General features: G+C 30.1%; 1 protein-coding gene across 1 annotated transcript in view; it reads left to right on the top strand.

The window, feature by feature from the left end:
* The first annotated feature begins 335 nt into the window (after nt 1–335).
* LOC129989047 (unconventional myosin-VIIa-like) overlaps nt 336–21,307 on the top strand; it is a 282,890-nt gene continuing 261,918 nt past the window's right edge. Inside the window, exon 1 of the mRNA XM_056097359.1 lies at nt 336–534. The gene's annotated coding sequence lies outside the window, so the exon portion shown is untranslated. The remainder of the gene's footprint in view (nt 535–21,307) is intronic.

Below are 21,307 nucleotides of genomic sequence, written 5' to 3'. Positions count from 1 at the left end.
CCGATCGTGATTCTAGTGCCCTTCTCCGTGACTAACGGGAGATACATAATTGCATCCCTTCTCATCTTTGTTCACCTCCTCCACAGATCCGTTTGGCGATGAAAGTCGGAGAGAATAGCGCCAAGCCGGCAACCCTACGCGGCTCTGGCGGGAAGAGGCGGCCGCAACTTTCAGTCACAGACCGTTGCCATGGCAATGATGATCAACAATCCAACGTGTGCCCGAACTGTGTTTCCACTACTACTGAGATGCCTCGGATAGCGTTGCTGCCGGATCAGTTATACGAGGAGAATGCTGTGCAAGACTCGGACGATTCTGATGAAGGACTGGACGATTTCCGGGAGCAGTACGCGAGGGAAGTGCGAAAAATCCGGGACAATATCAGGGCGATCCGGCGCATCAAGGCTCGGAGTTCTCGGTCCTCCGCATCGTCTTCCCTGCCGCGAAATTCACGTGCTTCTGCTCCCGCTCCGCTCAGAAATCGCTCCGTTAGCTGCTGGCAGCTGGAGCAGCAGCGCCTCCAGCGGGAAAAAGGTGAGTTACATTTATTAATTATTATTTATTTATTTATCACTCTATGTGTAAGCTTTATATTCGATAGTCAAAGCCGGCTCGCAAGACTCAGTGGAATATTGTCAGCGGGAACTTTTGAAAATAAACAAATCTAGATTTGCAAATTAATATTTTGATAATGATTTTGTTCTTCAATTATATTGAACAAATTAGTAAACTATTTACAAATAAATAATTCAAGTAAATAATGTAATTATAAAGAACTCTTCTAGTATTTAATATATTTATAAATTACTATTCGTTTTTAACTCAAAATAAATCAAATTTATGGAAAAATAATTAAATAATATGAAATATACATTATAATTTCTTTCCATGTTTTGATAAAAATTATAACAATAAATTTTTCAGAATTTATTCTTTTGGTTAATTCAGTCCAATGGGTAATATTTCAATGAAGAATAATTCTTTTCATTTATCGATTTACGATAAAAAGGGAATCAATTCATTCATTTTAAATTATAAATAAATAAATAAGGGTATTCAAATTATAAATAATTAAATTAAAGAAATTAATAAATAAACCCAAGGAAAATAATGTCTTATATGACATATAAGATATTATTTTCCTTGAAATAAATGAGCCAACAAGAAATAAAATGAGTATCAATTGGGTTATTGATGCACAATCAATGACTAATCAAATAATCAATTTTTCTCTTTCGAGATAAAACATGAATAATCATGTGTCATCTCGCCGGTCACGTTTATGGTAATATTGATACTTAACAAAATAAAAGACAAAATTTATTTTGTTAAAGATTAATGATACAAATAGAAAAAAAATTCAGAAAACTAACAATTACTTTCATCTGTAGAACTATTTTAAGTTATTATTTATATACTAGAAATTTAGATGAAGAAAATATTGGCTTTAAATAAAATGAAAAAAAGAAACAAAACAAAAAAAAAAAAACCCCAGAAAATTAAACATTTTTTTCCTAAATTTCATTTTTTAATACAAATATTATTTTCTATGTTTCAGTCCTTTTCAATTCTAATCAAAAATGAAAAGAAAGACTAACATATAAACAATTTATATAAGCAGACGATTTCTGAAAGAAATATCTTGAAATGCTAGTTTCATAACAAAACTGTATTAGAAGAATGGAATTGTTTTTATTTGAAATGTTAGTACGTAAGAAATATTTTGCTAAATGTGACTAATAGGACCGGAGGACTAAATAAAATTTCAGATTTCATTATTTATTAAATATTTATTTTTCTTCTGAAATGGAAAATTTCAGAAAGTTCACTGTTAATTCAAGAAATTCAAAATTAATTTATCGAATTAAATGACATAAAATACAATTCTTAGCTTCATTTAAAGCATTTTCCGATACCTATCACAAACGATTTAGAAATTAGCTGTTGGACAACGGTTAGAGCAACTACCCTTTATATTATCGTTTTCATTAATTACTTTCTTCTATAAAGCTGATTTTCCTACTTATCTTGTTTCAGTGTCGGCGCCGAACTAAACTTTTTAGTTGACAATTCATATTTCGGAGACTTTTTTTCTTCCTCAAATTTCAAAACCGAATTTTTTAAATTGTTTCTAATTTAGTAATATGAGTAATTTTTAATAAAAATTTTAAGAAATGGGCATAGCGAAACATTTTACTGTAGATATCCTTCTAAAAAATTGCTTTCCGTATATTGCTTATATACAAAAAGTATAGTTGAAATTTAAAACTAATTTTAGACAAAATAGTAAGAAGACAAAATTTTTCTTAATACAGTACACTCCCGATTATCCGCGGAATTGGGTGGCGCGGCCGCCGCGGATAACAAAAATCGCGGATAATCCGAAAAAAGCTAAAAACGGGTATAGCAAAAAAAGAAAACAGTCATTCCAACTTTGAAAAATCGTTTTATGTACAATAAAAAGTAAAATAAACAACAAGAAATGTTTAACTAACGCTTAATATTTTAGTATATCACTCAAAACTAACCTAAAATGCATTTTGTTAATGAAAATAGAAAAGTGCTTTGTATTTACGAGAGGCGTCAAGGATACACAGAAAAATTAATACATATGTACTGATTTAATACTGTAATGTATTATGTAATTACAAAAGCATAACTGTAAAACTGCACCTTTTTAAAAAAAATCAGTCAAAAAAAAAAAAAAAAAAAACTTTGTGCGGCAGGCGCAGATAATCGGGAGTCTACTGTACAAGCTAAGTGATATTAAATAACAAGATCGGACATTTTTAAATATTATAATGTACTTCTTTTTTAGAACTTTACAAAAACATAAATTTACAAATGTTATTAATCAGGAATGCTACTAATATAATGTTTCAAAGCTACTATATCAAGCTTACTTTTCAAAACTACTTTAAATAATACTTACTTTTAAGCTCAGTTACATTAACACCCCGTTTCAAAGCAGTACTAAGGCTATTCTGGAACGTACCTCGTAATTTTGAAACTCGGTCGGATGACGAAGCCGACAGTCGAACTGGTACTCCATCCCCAAACTTCCACACCACACCAACTGGGATGTTTAGTCCTGAAGGATTTAACGTGCAACACATCCACTTACACGGCAGTTCTTCCGTGGAATCGAGAGTCGAACCTGGAACTGTCCAGTTCTGAAGTTGAGACTTTACCACATGCGCCCAGCTGCCCCTAGTTTTAATTTAAATAACGTTGACCCTTAAAGCACAACCTTTATAATTAATGGAAGCATGAAATTAAATAATTTCCAATATACTATTAAAAATACTCGAGAGACCTGAGCCTCTTAATGTTGTAGGGCCTCTAAACAAATGCCTGTATAATAATGTACTCTGATCATTGCATCTATATATATATATATTTTTTTTTGCGTCTTTTAATCTGGACATTTCTGTTTTCACAGAATTTTCGATCTCTGTATAGATTCTTAGTTTTTATTTCAGTCTTGCTACAAGCGAAAGTTAGTTTACAATGCTCATTTCCATTAGTTATTATAAAAGAATGTGATAATGATGTCGTTTATTATACAATTTAATTTTTATCTATAGTTTTTAGAAATGTTTAGAGCAACATCCGTAAGTATAGTGACATTCAGAATTTAAACCGCATTCTTAATGTGGAAATATTGCCAGAAAGCCGAGAAGAAAATTCTGAGAGCTTTTCAAAATCTTTAAATCAAAATAACATTTCTGTTATTATCTTTTTTCAATATTATTTTGTGCACTGTTAAATCTTTACTGAGAAGTCATTACTTCATAATTACGCGTAAAATTTACGCTTACTAAGATAAATCAGTTGCTTTGCTCTTTAAAGTAAGTTATCATTACTTTTTGGTTCTAAGCCTAATGCGGTATTTAAAATGTTTCTGATTAATAAAACATTTTTTTTTCCACGTTGATCTCACGTTGAACGTGCGGCTGGGATCCACACCGAGTGATTTAGTAAAATGCGGGTCAATACCTTTTTTTTCTTAAACCAAAACAACTACTTCGTGACACAAACTTATTATTTTTTCTTCCTGTTGAACCAGATTTCGAAGATTTAGAATTACAAGTTTGGAGGTTGAAAATTATAACAATTTATCGACAGATCGTGTCAAAATATTGTGGCTAAAAATAACAACACTTGGGGGGTTTTTTTCCGGAAATATTTTTAAGAAAATTTCATTTCATTTTTCAATGTTTGAGTCTTTAAATTATTTTCATTAATAAGCGTGTTGTGAGACTGATAAATTTCAGGTTTTTAAAAAATGTATGAAATTATAAAATTTTCTTTAAGAAAAGAGGTTTTATTAGTCAGATTAAACAATAAGAATGCATTCGATAAAGAAAATCTATTTATTTTTGTCGCGATGTTTACTGTTATAGCCGTGGTTAAATTTCTTTTCAACGAACCATAATTAATTTTGTCAGATGCTTGTGAACCATAATTAATTTCATCAGTTGCTTGTTTCTTGGCGTGTAACCAACCATTCGCTACCAAGATTCAATAAAAGCTTTTGTTTTCTTCTTTAAAAATTTGTTTAATTTGATTGATTTATTTTAATTTGGCCATAAATCATTAAAAAAATAAAATTAAAGTCACGATCATCACTTTACGGTTTTTCTGAATACTACTGTAACCTCCGTGACGGATTATGCGTTTCATTTTTTTTGTTTTTCCACAAGTCTATAAATCATTCCGTTTTAAAATCACATTAAAAACATCGCGCTTTATCAAAACCGCTTTTAACATGTTTTCATAAAAAATGAGAAAGCATTTTTGTTTTTCCAATAACTTTCAGGATTTTACGTTGACGTTAACTTTAATTTTCTGATAATATCATCACTACCACATCAAGAAGTTTGTATAAAATTTTTAATCATTTGATATATTATGGAGTTTTAAAATATTCAGTCACTTAAAACTCATATAAAACTCTATTAAAAACCAGCGGGGTCTCCCTCAAACTTTCTCGCATAATCTTTAAGAAATTTGTCGAGCCAGAGAACGTCTTACAAGGTACCGGCGCACAATAGTTACGAAATATTAACTTTTGAGCTGAATTTAGAACTTTTAATTGAATCTATCGTGTTATCCTTGCCGAGTTAATTGGCGCTTAATCCTCGGCATGACTGAATCTATCGTATTATCCTTGGCGAGTTAATTGGCGCTTAATCCTCGGCATGTCTGAATCTATTGTGTTATCCTTGCCGAGTTAATTGGCGCTTAATCCTAGGCATGACTGAATCTATCGTGTTATCCTTGGAGAGTCAATTGGCGCTTAATCCTCGGCATGTCTGAATCTATCGTGTTATCCTTGTCGAGTTAATTGGCGCTTAATCCTCGGCATGACTGAATTTGGCAAGATAATTGGCGCTTAATCCTCGGCATGACTGAATCTATCGTGTTATCCTTGGTAAGTTATTGGCGCTTAATCCTAGGCATGACTGAATCTATCGTGTTATCCTTGGAGAGTCAATTGGCGCTTAATCCTAGGCATGACTGAAACTATCGTGTTATCCTTGTCGAGTTAATTGGCGCTTAATCCTCGGCATGACTGAATTTGGCGAGATAATTGGCGCTTAATCCTCGGCATGACTGAATCTATCGTGTTATCCTTGGTAAGTTATTGGCGCTTAATCCTAGGCATGACTGAATCTATCGTGTTATCCTTGGAGAGTCAATTGGCGCTTAATCCTAGGCATGACTGAAACTATCGTGTTATCCTTGGCGAGTTAATTGGCGCTTAATTCTCGGCATGCGTTAATAGTATTTAAAAATCGAACTCGTATTTTAGACATGTTTTTTAACCCATCGAAACAAAAATTTGACGCAAAATTGGACTTGTAGTCACAAAATCCCATACCAAATTTGATATATTTAAGTCTTTGCGTTTTGGTGTAATCATGTTTATATGTTTCTGAAAGTACAGTCCGACAACGTTGTTGATTTTCACTCAAAATTTGATGGGTGTCTGCACTACAGATGTTAAATCTGTGTACCAAATTTTATCTATCTAGTTTTCCTCGTTTTTTAATTATCGCGTTAACTTATATTCGAGCAGTTGAATAGACGGATTTCCTCTGAACAGATTTTACTCAAAATTTGACAGAAATCTATAAATTTGATGCAAAGGCCGTATACCAAATGTCAACCATCTAGCCTAAAGCGGTTTTGAGTTATTTTTATCACAGACAGACAAACGGACAGTTTCTAGGAATGCATTTTTCTGATTGATGGAGATCTAAAACGGGGAGATTCTTCAAAATCTCGAATTCTAACTTTCTGAAGATTACTATACTTTCTCTATACTATATATATGAGAAAGTAAAAAAATATTCTTTGCGTTGTGGTTAATTTCACTGGGTTGCCATAAAAGAATTCCCTATTTGGAGGCATGTATAATTAAAACTACTGAACTGAATGAAACTAATGTCAATTATTAATAAATGGAAAAATGAATTTCGTAGTGAAAAATAAATTTAAAAAAAATATAAAACTAAATAAATAAATTAAAAAAAAACAACCAAAAAACCATGTTTCAAAAATCCCCAATGCAGAAGTCACTAGCACAATAAAGTGCCACAGGCAGAAAATAAACCCTAATATTGATAAAAAAAAGTTATTTTTTGTAGCTTTCGCACTGTATATCTTTACTTTTGATTGTGCTTATTTATAGTCATTCAAATATCAATGATATTTTGGATAATCTACTTTTATGCATCTATTGGAATTTTTGTTCCGAAAACATCTCAATCTCACCTATCCTTTCTATTTTTTATGGAAATAATCTCTTTGCATTTTTTGTAGTCTGTATACTAAATTTGGTTTTATTCTGTTCATTAGTTTTAGCTGCAAATACATGTAAACGAGGAAAATTATTTTGTAGCCATGTTATACATTACAAATATTTCAGTTTTCTACATACATCTTCTATATACATTTTATACAGTTTTCTATACACATTTTCGATATATATTTTATACAGTCTTCTACATATTATACATTCCAAATATTTTTTGCTCATGTTATAAATTCCAAATATTTCAGTTTCTACATATATCTTCTACATACATTTTATACAGTTTTCTACACACATTTTCGATATATATTTTATACAGTCTTCTACATATTATACATTCCAAATATTTTTTGCCCATGTTATAAATTCCGAATATTTCAGTTTTCTACATACATTTTCGATATACATTTTATATAGTTTTCTACATACTATACATTCCAAATATTTTTGCATACATGCTATACATTTCGAATATTTCAAAATATATATGTAACGTATATAATGTTCCCATAGGCTTATTTTCTATGCTTCATACATAAGAATGTAAAAATAAGTCCCTGCTTTAGAAGCTTACATTAAAAGAAAGATAACCTTCATGTTCAAATATTTTTAAAAAAAATATTTTCATGGCCATAAACGCATTCTTTAATATTTAAGATACGTAATTCTTATGTATGTAATGTATATAAAGTTTCATAAACGTATTTCCTATATTTCAAACACAAGAAAGCAAAAACCAGTCCCTATTTTAGAAGGCTTACATTGATAAAAAAAGATGACCTTCATGTTAGCCGAAGTCAAGATCGAAAAGAACTTTTATTTGATGCATTCTTTAAATATTTTTAAGAACATTCACTTATTCATCATTTCCACCTAGAAAATAATTTTCACTTAAATTATTTTTTTTCACTTTTGACAAGTAATTGGTGATGATTGATTAGCGATTGTAACATTGACATTTGCATTCACTTGAAGATATACTAACAGAGAACACGGGGAAACACCATTACAACAACTGGCAAAATCATTTGAGTGTATATGTTAGACATAGTTGTTTATAGACATCGTAGGCTGATAACTATGACAAAGTTTGCTTCTTTTTTTAACAAAAAGAAGCAACAAAATTTCGCATTCACTGAAATTATTGATTATGCCCAAGCTGTGAATCCTCAATTTAAAGTGAAATCTAAACGAAAATAATAATATTAAAATACTTGGAATGTTTTCCAATTGAAAGAAGTGAAACAAAACTTGAAGAATATAGCTTTTAATATTTTTTTCTTTAAAGTATGTAGGGCTTTAAAATAACTAAAATTTTGCATTTTTGCATATAAAAGACTGATAAAACATCCATGAAACCGAAGTATGCGAGTTATATGGTAAAAGTTTTTAAAAATTTGGAAAAAAGAGCTTTTTATTTGTTAAAAACAGATATAAAGCAAAAATCTTTTAGTTAAGAGATTTTTCAAAATTTTTGCAGCTGACAAAAAATATATTATGTAGTTCCTGAACTAAAAAATAAGTTGCAAAAAATTGCATTTCTATCCATTTTTTTTTTTTTGACTGATTCTATCTATTTTTTTTGACTGTGTTTGACTGATAAATAATATGAAATTTTTCATATTTTGAATCATTAAAACAACTATAAAATATTTCTAAAGGAATAAATTACTTATTTTCTAGTTCAAGAAATGCTGAATATATTGAGAAATTACTGCATCAAATTTGAATTTAAAAAATATGTATTAGATTTTAATTTATGAGAATTTACGTAAGAAAATGTTACCAAAGATTAGAATTTGAAAAAAAAAAAAAAAAAAGACATCTAAAGATGCAAAATAGCGTTAAAAAGTATATAAATGTGAATATAAAATTCAATGTAACTTCCCTAAAAATATTTCAGAAACAAAATTCAGATGTTTGTTTGTTAACTTGTTAAACATTTAGTATATTAAATTAAAAAAATTTAAAAAATTTGCGTTAAAAATCGACTTTTTAACGCAGTCGCTTCTTTTAAGAAAAGTTTGGATGGCTTTCCACCAAGTTTAAAAAATTTTTTTTTCAGAATTTCCTCCAGATTTTTTATTAATAATGTTTTACCCATTAGGATGCATTTTTACTCACTCTTTTGATGAAATGCTATTTTCTTGGAAAATCGAAGAAAAGTACTTCATTAAAAACTTGCTGTTTGGCATAGTATTTAACTCAAAAGTATAAAAATTCAGAATAACAACGTATTTGTTGCATAAAATTGTTGCCACAGAATAAGTGTTTTGTTACAAATTAGAATTCATTATTATGAAAATTTAACAACTTCATTTCTTTCAAAAATTTTATGAGTAAGGATAGATAATTTTATATCTGGAATTGTTAATTTAATATGTTCAGTTAAATTAATAATTTCCAATATGATACAAATTACCAAAATATTCTATGAATTGTTTTTGTTTCTTAGTTGTGAGCTTATTTTCTCTAAGTTTTCTATTCTTTTAAAAATTTAATTTTGTGCATAATTTTAACTATGAAAAATGAAGTTTAATACCATCGTCACCAGTAAAAATTTCTTAAAAATATTTATGACTAATTATAGTATTTTTATTTGTTTCCAGTAACACTTTTTCTTTAAATTTCCACTATGTTATCATCACATTTTTCATCAGTTTAAATATTTTCAGAATGATAAAGCAAAATAAAAAATATCGCTTGCTCTTTCTTAAATATTTCAATCGAGAAATTAAAAAGAACTAGTACTTTTCGCATAAAACTGATGTTATTGAATGCGACGTATGTTAAATACTTTAAATAAGATTGATGGAATTTATTTTGAATGTTTACCGTCTGGATGTGCAACCAGAAGGTCATAAAAATACTTGAAATGATAATTTACGCTTGTACAAGCTCTACATTGGAGACTAAAAAATAGTCATTTGAAACGTATGGATGCAATAAAGCAGTTTTCCAAATACCATTGTCTGTTTTGGCAGTACATATAAAATCTGTCAACTGGAGGTGTGCAAGACTCTCTGTTACCCATTTGAGGAAAAACTCACTTGCAAATCCACATTCTTTGAGCTTGTAGCATTTCCATTTTATCTTTTCTTTCTTTTTCTTAACCACACATTTATAACGACGAACCACTTGCATTAGTGATGCTCAAAATTTTGGCACCACTTTTCTTTTAGAATAAATTGATTTATATTACTTTAAACGCTCAAGTTGTGTTTTAATGTTCTGAAGAATATCAAAAATATAAAGGATATTAAAGCATACATTAGTAAAAAATGGCGAATGACAAATTGGAAGCATATAACCTTACTTTTACAAGTTTTATTTTTATCATAAATTAATTTGCAACAACCAAATATTATTTCGTATTAACCGCTAATGATGGTATGATGGGTCTGTGAAAAAATTGGTAGTTTAATTTCAGTTTCATTTATATTTCAATAAATGTTTTGCAAAATTTCCTGCGAGAAATTCTAAAAATATAAAGAATATTAAAGAACGCAATACTATAAAAGTCAAATGACAAACATGGAAATTAATTTGTCATAATCAAATATTATTTCGTATTAACTGACTATAGTAATACGATGGTTCTCCAAGAATATTGATAATATTTGAATTTCTAATTAGATTTATGTTTCTATAAAAAAAAATCATGCTTTCAAAAATGCTCTTTGCTTAGCAGTCTCAAAAATATAATTGAAAGTAAAGAATATAAAGATTGCAATCGTAAAAAGAGGAATGTGACACACGGGACACATGGCACATTGAGCCCATTTTCACAAGTTTAATTTTTATCAGTAATTAATTCGAACAACAACCAAATATTTTTTCTTTTTAAACATCCTAGAAGACATTGGTTCTTCAGGAATATGGGCAATACTGAAATTTCAATTAAATCTCTTTTGTGTAATTTGTTCATGATTTTCTTATCAAAGCCTTTTTAAGCATAAAATAGTATTCACTAATGTTGCATTATTTCAATAGCCTTAACCATATTTCGTTCATTTTATAGATAAACCTTTCTATATATTGGATACTATAGTATCATTAGATTCACGTCCAATGATACTATAGTTATATTAAATGTAGGGGCAATTTATTATTTTTATTTTTATAATATTTTTCATTCTATTCTACTTCACTTTTTTACTCCATACAAATTGGGTAGATAATAAATAGAATCCTTCTTTTTTAGCTTTAAGCATTACAAATATTTGAAGCGGTACTAAAAATGTTTGAAATTTAGTGGAAAAATGAAAATTGTTGTATTAAAAGTATCAAAGTTTATGAAGAAATTATACTGAAAACAATGTTGTATCAACATTCTTCTCGGCATGGTACAATCAAGAGAATATGAATGTTATGGGAGAAAGTGTTACAGGATTGTCGAAATTTAAAATTTAATTACTTATATTTCAGTTTTTGAGGATAAATAAGAAGACAATCAATTACAGGCCCTAAGCCAATGATGTTTAACCTTCGTGTTGTTCTTTAGGTAATTGTTGCTTTTGAGCGCGAGACTTTTGCGAGTTTCCGAGTATCTGCATTTTATATTAATTCTTTTTCTTTAAAACATCTTGCTCAACAAATACATAAAACTAATGTCGGATATTCTTAAAAAGTTAAATATATTATCACTTTTTTTTTTCTCTTTTTAGTGTGAAGGACAAAAATTAAGTTTTTGCTTAAAATAAGAAAACATAAAAGTTTAATCAAATGAATCAGAATAATATTTGTTCTTTAATTAGTTTTATAAGAACATATATTTACATAACCATTTTTATAGAAGATGGCTGTTTTTAAATGCTTGTCTTTATCTTAATTTTTATCTTTTCTTATAATGAAGATGAATATTTTTTTTGTGTTTGAGCATGTATGAGTGTTTGTGTTGGCTCTCAATACTCATTCTGGTATAACAGAGTGAAGCTACCAGACGACGCATGTATACTTCGGAGGATGAAAATGTATACCTTAGTGCTATTTTTTAAAATTTTTGATGATATATTTGTATATATATTTATACATAAATTTTCAAATGTCTTCAAACACATTAAGTAAATAAAATATAATATTTCCAATAAAATATATATTTATTGGAAATATTATATATATTTATTATTATATATATAATATTGCCAATAAAATTTGAATCTATTTTATCGTTTGCTAAATCGTTTATTCTCGAATTTTTCCTTCACTAATGTAGGATAAATTATATTTCCGTTGCAGATATTTTCTCGCCAAGTATGTTATTAAAGCGTTATTAAGATCTAATAGACATTAGACATCTTGAGTATTCTAAATTTCGAGGTCGGATAGGACTGTTCTCTAAAATCCAACCAATTTTTGTTTTGTTTTTATCATTGAAGTAGCCGATAAGTAAATTTAAGTAAAGATTTAACTTAAAAATAAGAAACTATATTCAATTATTAAACATTTATTTCTTAGTGTTGTATTGGTGATTGCGCGATTTCATTTCACTGTTGAAGTGAGTGTACTAGATTCTAGATTTCAAAGGAAGCAAATTCTGTGCTTTGTTGAAATTCAAGTATTTCTGTCGTCTCTTAGTATGTAATCTGAGAGTTAAAAATTTTTTACTGCTCTGACACATTCACACACATAATCATCATTTCATATTTTTCATTATAGCTATTTGTCTTCTTATTGCATTGAAAAACAAGATCTATATTTAACCAACATGAGTGGTTTCCTCAAAACTTTCTTGCAGCTGTCTAATAAAAGTGTTATCCCAGAGTACATCCTGCATGACACTGGTGTACAATAGTTACGAAATATTTACTTTTGGCGTGAATTTATTTTACTGAATTTATTGTGGCATCCTTACCGGTTATTTGGCGATTAATTCCTAACATGCGGTTAATAGTATCCGTAAATAAAATTTGGGTTTTAGATACTTTTTTCTCTGCCGATTGAAACAAAAATTTGATATAAAACTACTCTTGGATTGAAAAAATTCCTTACCAAATTTGATTTACTTAAGTCATTGCGTTTTTGAATTACTTCTTGTACCTTTCTTTGAAATGACATAGCAGACAAACTGTCAACCTCTTGTGAGATTTAGCTGAAAATTTGATATGTTTTTACACTATAGATGTACTGTGTACTGAATTAATCTAATCGTACAATATGTGTCCATATGTGTCAAATTTTATCCGTCTTTCTCACTTCGTTTTGTATTAATCTTGTTTTATATTCGGACAACCGGACAAACAGACTTCTTCAGAAATGACTTTGCTCACACTTTTTGGCGTGAATTTAGAATTTTTACTGAATTTATCGTCTTATCCTTGGCGAATTATTTGGCGATTAATCCTGGCATGCGATTAATAGTATCTGAATATCGAATTTGCGTTTAGATACGTTTCTTTCCAAACGATTGAAACAAAATTTCGGACAAAACTACAATGAAGTCACAAAATAAAACATCAAATTCTATATATTTAAGTCATTGTGTCTTTGAGTTATCGCTTTCATATGTTTATGAAAGCATAGACCGACAGACAGTTAATCCCTTGTTTGATTTGGCTCAAAGTTTGATAGGTGTCTATACTATAGATGTTAATTCCGTGTATTGAATTCTATCTGCCTAGCTCTCTTCGTTTTGTAGTTATAGTGTTAAATGAGATTCAAACAACCGGACAGACAGAGTTCCTCTGATGGCATTTTGCTCAAAATTGTATAGAAATGTACAAATTTGGTGTAAAAACCATATAAACCTAATCTGTCTAGCTCAAAGCATTGTTGACACATACAGATAATTAGACGAGAAAGACGTTTTTCAAAAATGTGTTTTTCGAACTTAAGGAGGTCTAAAATATGAAAGTTCGTCAAAATTTCGATTTGAATTTTTTGACGATTACAATTCTTTTTCTATACCGCGTGGACGAGAAGGTAAAAAGTGCTTAAGTACATGGCACAGAAATCGCTCTTATTACTTATTACTCAATGGCGACAATCAAATATATGCACATCGTTATATGAACATTTTAGACTGCTACATTGAACTTTTTTACAACCACAAAATTAATGGAGCTTAACTACATTGTTATAAATGCGGAGGCGTCCTCCATAATTTCAATCAATCAAAAGAAACAGAATATAAAAGAAATCAACTAATAGGCGTCAAGCAAAAATTTAATGGAGCGTGAATATAAGCTTAACCGCTGCTTGAGGCATAATTGTTATGACTTAACGTTGGAAATGGATGCGCATATCTTCCACTACTATTACTTCACGAAAGTAGTTTTTGTATTATCTTAAAACTCTAAAAAATTACGCTTTAATTATATCAATTTCATTTTTGTATAATATTTTTTCTTTATTTTTAACATTTTTTTAAAATTTAATTGCAACAGTGTTTTCAATGTTATGTTAAACTGGAACTCTTCCATTAAAACATTCAATCGCTGCTTTGGCAAATTTAAAATTAAGATTAAAAGAAGAATTCTTTTGACCTCAATTGAACCTTTCAAAGTATGTAAAATCAAGCACTGTTAAAAGAAAAAAAAGGCAAAAAGAACACTTTATCTAGCCGTTTGTTCCTTATCATGGACTCTACCTTACACTGAGCCAATGCATATGCTTACTTTATTTATTTATATTTTTATCTTTGTTTTTATTTTTTATTTTTCTTTCATTTTTCTGTTTTCATAGGTTAAACTGCTTATTTTTGGTAAATTTTATTATTTACTAATTATTTTTTCATTATAATGTTACTGTGGAATATTATGTAGGTTTTTCTGCTTGAGCCATATAGACCTTCACCATTTTTTTTTTATGTCTGCTCCTTTACTTTTTTTTCTTTGGCTGTCCTTAGCTTCTTTTGCATCTAGTACACATGTATATGAAAAATTTCCTTCAATAGCCTGCCCTTTGATAATTATTTAAATTCTATTTTTTAATTTTAATTATGATCTTTTTTACCCGTGTAACGCCCTTTTTGACACACACTTCATCATCATCAGAATATCAACCCCCAAATTAAGATTTTATCTTCCGCTTTTATTTCAAAGTATATACAAAGTATATTGTAGCGTATTGATTCAATTAAATTTTTTTAAAACCCTATCAAAAAGCAAAGTGAAATTTAAAATAATTCCTTCCATATTACTCGGTTAGTAACCTAAAAAAATCAACAATCTGGTCGCTGAAGATGGGTTGTTTCTTTCAAATAATGATTCGGTTTAACCATTGTTCTGATAAAAGTGTTTCAATTCAAGTTTGGATCATGCATCATTTTATTTCATCCTCAAAATTTGAACGAGATTACAAATAATAAGATTGGTCCATAGCGAAAATCACAGATATAAAGCTCCAAAAAATACTACGGATTGACTGTTTATCACAAAGTCAAAAATTTTATATTCCTTGCTCTGCAGCTTTTCTCAAAGCTCTAGAACGAAGCAAATCTCCATCAGATAATCCAAGCGTGAATAAAAGCAGAATTCTGAAATTTGATTTTTATTCCTCAGTTATTGAATGTTATTAATAATATAAAATGCTAATCCTCACTGACTAATTCCTTATGAAATCTACTCATCATGATAATCAGGAACTTGAAATTTAGCAAGTTTTTACGCCAAACTGATTTTTGGTGATTATTCTCTTACAGAGAAGGTTACTTCTTGAGTAGCTACGCATTGAGATGCTTATTATTTTCTCTTATACAAACTAAAAAGTAAGTACTGAAATCATCAAGAAAATGGAATATGCAACTTCGACGAATGTCCATATTTCAGACTTTCCTGAGTTCGAGTTTGTGACGAATTGGTATGAGCGAGGATAGAACCTGGAACCTTGTGATTCGCAGCCCAGTAACATGACCATGATACAAAAGCAATTGCTCGGGAAGAGTAGCAGTTAACTGGTTTATAAGCTATTCATCACAGACTCTCCCTCCAGTGAGTCGGAGGTGAGACGAACGATATGGCTGTTGAGTGGTAATGTATTAGCTGTTGATTCTAATGCGCCTGTACCCATTTGAGTAGCGCCAAGCGTTATGGCGAGCATGTGTGTGGGTGAGTGGTTGCTGATGCTTTTGCTGCGTCAAGTGAGTCTGACGACTTTGGGTTGCTTCGGCCTGTTCGCGTTGCTGCGTCAAGTGAATCTGACGACTTTGGGTTGCTTCGGCCTGTTCGCGTTGCTGCGTCAAGTGAATCTGACGACTTTGGTTGCTGATAGATGGCGCCACAACAGCTGTACGAAGGTTGAAGGTTCATCGTCCGAGGTCACCAATGTGGCGAATTGATATGAGCGAGGATAGAACCTGGGACCTTGTGGTTCACAGCTCAGTAACATGACCATGATACAAAAGCAATTGCTCGGGTAGCGAAGCAGTTAACTGGTTTTTAAGCTATTCACCACAAGTTACTCAGCTATTGAATGTTATAATGCTCAGTTATGAACACCTTACTGACTCATTCATTACAAAATTGACTTGTCATGATAATTAGGAGTTTGAAATGTAGCAGATTTTTATATAAAAATGATTTTTGACGGTCATTCTTTGAAAAAGAAAATTACTTCTCGAGTAACTTCGGAATGAAATGCTTGTTCTTTTTTCATATACAAAGTAAAGAGAAGTATTGTAATTGTAAAGAAATTGGAACATGAGATTTTCAAAAATGTATACCTTTAAGGCCTCCCTCAGTTCTAAAAACGTATTTTTAATATTTTGCATGTCTCTTTGTATGTCTGTCTGTGAATACAATAATTCAAAATCATTTTGAGCTAGACGATTAAAATTCGTTACATGAAGTAACGATTTGGTATATGAACTAAATTTATAGATTTCTATAAAATTTTAAAATCCATTGCGAAATCCATTAAGAGAAAGTCTGTCTGTCTGGCTGTTCGCTTATAAGTGAACTCCATGACATCATAACTTTAAAGCTTTTAAAGATTAAAAGCTTTTTATTATTTTAAGTTTTATTATTATAATAATAAAATAAAAATCATTATTAAAATAAAAATTATTATTTTAATAGCTTAAAACCAAAGCTTTATAAATAATATAAAGGCATTATCATGTTTAGGATTAGAGGTTCAAATCTCCTTTATATTTTCTAATCTAAGTATATAAACATTTTGAAGTTATTTATTAGTTGCACTCACTTATACCCTCTTTCGTACTCATATTCAAAACTTCAATAATTTTGAAATTAATAGAGAAAACAATGGAGAAAATATGCACATTTTATGTATTTATTTCGGAAAGGCAAGCGGTTTCACCTTCTGGTTGAGCAACAGGATCTTTTTTTTTTAAAGTTTTACTGATTTAATACTGCTGTAATAAGCCTTTTACATTTTCATTCATTCATTTTCAATAAGCATTTTGGATATTTTTTAGCCTAATTTTTAACCCTTCTTGCCATTTTTAACTCAATCGCTTTAAATCTAAACTATATTTGTTCGCTTGATTTTCTTCCATTGTTGAAAACTGTAGGAGAAAATCTTCTGTTTTATATTTGTGTAGTTTAAGAAGAAATAAAGAAGTGAAGTTACAGTGCTATGAAAGCTAGAAAATATACGAAGTAGACATTCAAGTATTTAACAGCGCTATGATGTTACGGGACAATGTTCACTATTAGAAAAATTCATGCAAAAAATGATTAACATATGTCAGATAATTAAAGTAATACGGCTTTAATGTCTGACAATTTGTCGGATTTCTAGGCATAATATTATATCTAGATGAATTAACTGATAATAAATATAACCAACATTTCCGTCGAATCAGCTGGTCATCGACCAGCTGATTTTGAATGAACCAGATGAATTTCTGTGTACCGTGCGTGGTTTTTGTAGTAGTAGTAGTCTTAGAACTACTACATTTGACACACACACACACACACACACACACACACACACACACACACACACACACACACACACACACACACACACACATATATATATATTGAAGGGTGGGAACCAAGATAGTCTTGGTGTGATTCTTTGAATTTTTAATTAATTAAAATTCTTGAGTTTTTCCACGATAGTTTCCAAAACAATTATATCACAAACATTATTTTTACAAAAAACAACCTTTATATTTCCAATCATGCCAAATTTTTTTACCATATATTCTTTTTCTATTTTCAAATAATTTTAAAAAATATTTTAAGGGCATTTTATAACAATATATTTCAATGTTGAAACAAAACTCTATCATTTTCCTTTTTTCAACTCATACTTTATACTCATTTTGATTTTAAAATCATCAACTCATACTTATTTTGCTTTTAAAATCTTTTTGTTGTATGGCTATACTGGGAATTATGGTTTCAGTGCCGTTTCAAAGAATGTTTACTGAACGTTTCTTCCCGTGACAAGTATAAAATAAAATAATGCAGATAAGATTTTTAAAAAGATTAAAAGACATCTCACTCAGAGAAAGGCATGGAGTCACATGACTTCACACGCACGTGAATTTAAATTAATGTGACAAACGCAACTGCGCATTTGTGCTAACTTGAAATTCAAAAAAATTTAGTCTCATAACTTAAGAAAATATTTCAAACCACACAACCAACTCAGAGAAACTTAACCACCGATTCCAGAATTTCGAGTGCAACTGACAAGAATAGGAAATCGTGAGCCCGACCGATACGATCTGCTAAACTATCTCAAAATCTTGCTGCCTTATATTTCCCCCAGATATCTTAATGTCGTTTTTATAGCGGAATTTCTTTTTACCCGGAGACTGGACAGACAGAACATACCTTTTATTATATGTTTTCCACGTATGGGTGTTAGTGACACACTCCTACGTTTCACCGCTATTAAAAATGTGAAACGATAACGTCGGAGATATGGAATTCTTGTCACGAAAAGTCCAGGGACGTTCAATGCTCCGTGTGTCTCGATTACCAGAAATCAGGGTGGATTATTGTCGTGGTATTTCATGTTTATTCCCTGGCACCGGACTTAAAGTTCCCGCTGGATAGATCCTCGTGTGCTCTATTATAACTAGATAAGCATATGAGGTTAAGGTTTTCTCCAACAGCTGTTTCTCTCTTTATTACTTGTGATGAGATCTGGGATTCTTGTTTGATGCTGGAGATAGTTGCTGCCTTAGAATTATTTATGGATATACAAGTAATACAGGGATTTACCGATAGAGAATACGTTTTATGTCTTCATTTGTTCCTTATAACGCTAAGAACAGTAATTTTGATGTTTGAAATTATTGTTTGCTTTATTTTCTCATATACGATGACTAAGCGCAGAAACTGCTATATTGGGCTGATTTAGGCATTTTGTGACCCCAAAAAATTTACATTATGAAACCCTTATTTTAATAAAGAAAGCCTTGATTACTAGAAATCCGAATGGATTATTGCCGTGATATTTTATAATTATTCCCTGGCAATAGACAAAAAGATTCCGTTGGATAGATTTTCGTGTTCTATATCATAGCCACATAAGCATAGGAGGTTAAGATTACTTCCGACAGCTGTTTCTCTATTACTTCTGATGAGATCTGGGATTCTTGTTTGATGCTGGATATGGTTTCTGTATTAGTGTTTCGTGTGGATATATAAGTAATATAGAGACTTTCTCATAGAGAATTCGTTTTAAATCATGCATTTGTAGCTAAAATATTAAGAATAATAATTCTGATGTTTGATATTATTGTTTATTTATTTTATCATAATCAAAGCTCACGAACATTTTAGGCATTTTGCGACCCGAAGAAGTGCGCATTATGAGGCCCTTCATTTAATAAATTTTTAAAAGAAGAGCCTCGATTACTAGAAGTTAGACATATAAGAATAATTCTGATATTTGTGATTATTATTTATTTTATTTCCTCATATACGAAATCCATGAATAGAAAGTATTTTCATGGACGGATTTAGGCATTTGCGACCCTAAGAAGTGCAATTATGCATCCCTTCATTTAAAAAGTTATTAAAAGAAAAGCCACGATTACTATAAATTAGGCTGGATATTGTCTTGGTACTTCATGCTTATTCCCTGGCAATGGATTCATAGATTCTAGTGATCGTTTTCTGTATCATAACCAGATGAGCATGGGAGATTCTGGTACTCACAGCCGCTGTTTCTTTCTTTATTACTTGTGATGAGATCTGGTATGTTTGGTGCTGGAGATAGTTGCTGTATTAGTATTGCTTATGGATATGTGAGTAATATAGGAAATTGATAATAGAGAATTCATTTTATGACGTTCATTTTTTGCTTATTTCGCTAGGACAGTAATTTTCATGTTGGAAATTATTTGTTTTATTTTCTCGTGTACGAAGTTCAGACAGAAAGCACTATCATGGGCGAATTTAGGCATTTTAAGAACTTAAGAAATGCATTTTATGATATCCTTCTTTTTATAAGTTATTAATATAGTGGCTTTCTTTTTATAAGTAGCGATTCTGTGGGGCGAGTACTGAAGTGCTGTGTGCCAAATCTTATTGTCTACTGTGTTCGTTTCTGCTGTACATATTTGTCGTCTGTGTGCTGTCCTGTCTTCGTGTAAATAAACGTAGTTGTTTTTCTACTTCCGCCTGCTGATTGAGCGTTCTCCACACCATATCACTGCAACTATCCAAACGAACCCGAAAATCCTTAAAAATATGTTCTTTTTGACTTCTTTTAGTAAGCAAAACAATTTAGTTTTATATTTTAGTACAATTGTAACTTAATAAACATGCTAATTTATTTTCGATTATTTTTTTAAATTTCATTAGCTTTTTGAAAATGTATGCCTTTTTATTTATTTATCAACTTGTCATTTTTCACTACCAGCTCATTCACTGGGAATATCAGTTGCACTTGGTTTTGGATATAATGTCTAATGCATTATTTGTTGTTCATCATTATCTCACAACAATTTGAACATGATTCTCCGAACAGAGAATGTTCAAATTCTGAAAATTCTAAAGTACTTTCAAGCATCATATAATGATATGCAACAGATCCGTGTCGTTTTAATAACTTCTCACCTGTTTCTATTAATATTGTACATGAACCATCTTACAGAGTCAAGTTTCATGACATAATGGAATTAAGATCATAATTTTCCAAATAATTCATCTTTGGCGATCAGTTGATTTGACATAAATATTGATTTCGTTTAATTTTAATTAAAGCTCTGATACATAATTTGATGTTAATGACTTCCTCAATAAAGTATTTTTAAACTTCAAACTGTAATAGATATAGATATATTATTTTAATAACCTCAAATCTGTACACAACTAAAAAAAAAACGTCAACGGATTTGAAACGAAAAATTATTTTGTCTAATGGCAGTATAGTTTGTGACATCATAAAACTCTTAAAAACTGAATTTTTGCCTTTCTTAAAACTGCAAATTTACTTTGTTTTGTAAGCTGCGCATATAATAGACCGAAGTTTTCTTGTTGAAATTTCGTCAGTTTAACAGAAAAACGATATCAAATATTTATTGAAAAAATCAAAACGATTTGAATTTCG

Source organism: Argiope bruennichi, chromosome 10 (genome assembly GCF_947563725.1).
Source record: "Argiope bruennichi chromosome 10, qqArgBrue1.1, whole genome shotgun sequence".
Classification (NCBI taxonomy): domain Eukaryota; kingdom Metazoa; phylum Arthropoda; class Arachnida; order Araneae; family Araneidae; genus Argiope; species Argiope bruennichi.
The sequence above is the reverse complement of the archived record's forward strand: the minus strand, read 5'-3'. Positions and strand labels throughout refer to the sequence as shown.